Source organism: Emydura macquarii, unplaced genomic scaffold (genome assembly GCF_026122565.2).
Source record: "Emydura macquarii macquarii isolate MOO-44397 ecotype Brisbane River unplaced genomic scaffold, CSIRO-AGI_Emac_v2 contig_3115, whole genome shotgun sequence".
Lineage (NCBI taxonomy): Eukaryota > Metazoa > Chordata > Testudines > Chelidae > Emydura > Emydura macquarii.
Window position 1 is genome coordinate 1 of NW_027133252.1, and position 2,390 is coordinate 2,390.

The following is a 2,390-nucleotide window of genomic DNA, read 5'->3' on the forward strand; positions in this document are numbered from 1 at the left end:
CCGGCGTGGTGTGCGGGCAGGCCGGTGAGTGGCCAGCGCTCAGCGCCGATGCTGTGGCCATGTTCCTGCAGACACTGGGCGGGCGGGAGTGACACACCGGCCAGGCCAGGAGGAGGCCGGTCTCCAGCCGGGCGGTGCCAGGGCTCCTGCCCACCACACCGGGGTCACTGGCTGCCCCAGCAGTTCAGACAGCCCTGCTCAGCCTGGGGCACTGCGCCTGCGTCTCTGAACAGCCTCTTTTGCCATGGGGCTTCCTTTTGTGCCAGCCCGGGCTCTGGTCCTGGAGGCTGCTACCCTGCAGGCAGACACGGGACACGGGGAGCAGGGTCTAGGGGCAGAGAGCCTGTGGGCCCAGGGGAGAAATCTGGGGGGCAGGGCTTGGGGGAGCAGCTGGGGAGGGGCCTCTGGGAGCTGGTGCCCCCAACTCTCTCTCTAACCCATCTCCCTGCACTCCCTGGGCTGGGAATGGTCCCCAGGGGCAGTAGCCAGAGATCCCCCCAGCCCCACACGGGCGCCCTGTGTTCAGTCTGGAGGAGTCTGAGCTGGATCCCGTGCCAGCTCCAGCGCAGGGCCCTGTCCTGCTCCACACACCGCCCTCCTTCGGGGCCCGCGGCAGGGGACGGGGTCGGCCAGCCGCGGTTCTGAGGGGGAGGGAGTCGGCCCCGGGTAGGGCTGTGGGGTGGGCAGGGAGTTCACCTCAGGGAGGGGGTTGTGGAGCAGGTGGGGGGTGTCAGTCGGTCCCATAGTGGCTGTGGGGGAGGAGGTGGAGCCAGCCTTGGCGGGGGGCTGTGGGTGGGGAGGGAGACGGTCTCAGGGGCTGTGGGGCAGAGGCGAGGGTCAGCCCCATGGATGTGGCAGGCCCGTGGGGGCACAGCTCACTGCCTCGCTCTCTCCCCAGGCCTCGGGCTGCTCTGCTCCGTGCTGCTCAGCCTGGCTGCCATCGCAGTGCTGATCTGCGGGGCCCTGCTCTGCTGGAGGATGCGGCAGGACAGAGCTGCTGGGAATCCCTTGGGTAAGAGCCTAAACCCCCAGCGGTGCGCTGCAAGGCAGGACAGGCCGCAGGGGAGGGAAAAGGGGGGCCTGCCCTGGGGGTAGGGTCCCGTTCACGGAGCGTCTTGGCATCCTGGGTGTGGGGAGTCTGAGGGCAAATGTCACGGCCTGGGCGCCTCACCCTGTCCTCTTGCGTGCAGGCCACGTGCTCATGGAGGAGCTGGGGACCCCGCCCCGGTCCCCGTCCCAGGAAATGGCAAAGCAAGAGCCCCTTGAGGAGCCGGACGGTGACACGATCCTGCTGATGAGGGAAGACGCGGTGCTGTGAGAGCCGCATGCCAGCCGGGCTGGGCTGGGCTCAGCCTGCCATGAGAGACGGGCCAGTGGGATCTCGTGTGCAGAGCAGCCCAGAGCTGCCAGCTGCCTGGGCTGTGGGGATGCTGATGGGGCTCATCTGGGGACTGGGGCTGTTGGATGGAGGTCTCTGCTCCCCCTACGGGATTCCTGGTGCCATTGTCCCCCCCCAGCTGTCTCAGAAGACCCCCCTGCTCCATCCCACCCTCTGGCTCTCCCTGGTGCAGTTCCCAGAGGCTCCCACATCCATCCCTGAGCAGCCTGTGCCCAGCCATGCAGAGAGCATGTAGTGCAATGGGCAGAACTATTGTCAGGTGCACAGGGTCCCCACACAGCAACCAGCCCCACATGCCCACGAGACTGACAGAGACTGACTATGGGTGTCTTCCTGTGCCTGATACAACCGAATCTCAGTGCGCCAAACCCTGTTTTTCTGCCTGTGTCTCCTGCTCCCTGAACTCGGGGCCTCCCTCCTTCATGCAGCTACAAATGTATCACGTCTCTTGTTAAACTTTCATTATTTTACTGTAAAACTGCTGGGTACATGACCGCGGGGAAACACGCTGCTTCAAATATGTCACATGCTCATCTCTTTCCTTACAATTTTCTCAATCCTTCATGCTGACTCTTGGCTTTTGTCTTTTTAAACGTTCCTTTTTACTGAAACACCAGGGCTACGCACAGACGGGCACCGGTTCAGTTCAGATTGGGGGTAAAGCTAATATTAGGCCTTGTCTACATGGGGAAGTTCTCACTTCTTGTCACCTTTGCCAGCCGCTCCGTGTTCAGTGGCAAGACAGTATCAGCAGTGAGGACCTTAGTAGCTGAGCCCGGCAAACGCCTCTATCAGCGCTTGGGTCAGTTTCAACAACTCTCTTGGGCCAGGAGACCAATGAATTACGAAGCGTGTTTACCAACGAAAGCTGCTACGCAGCCGGCGATCACGTAGGCGCCAAACGCTTCTATGTTATGCTGAGATCACCAAAGATGGGCACAGCTCAAACCTCCTCCCGGAGCGCCTTCAGGAGCTAGCCAGGGACTGCGCT

General features: G+C 62.8%; 1 long non-coding RNA gene across 1 annotated transcript; it reads left to right on the forward strand.

The window, feature by feature from the left end:
- On the forward strand, positions 1-1,961 carry LOC137141818 (uncharacterized). The gene is made up of 3 exons (XR_010916749.1): positions 1-24; positions 899-1,012; positions 1,191-1,961. It is a non-coding gene; the product is annotated as an uncharacterized lncRNA (long non-coding RNA).
- Positions 1,962-2,390: the final 429 nt, after the last annotated feature.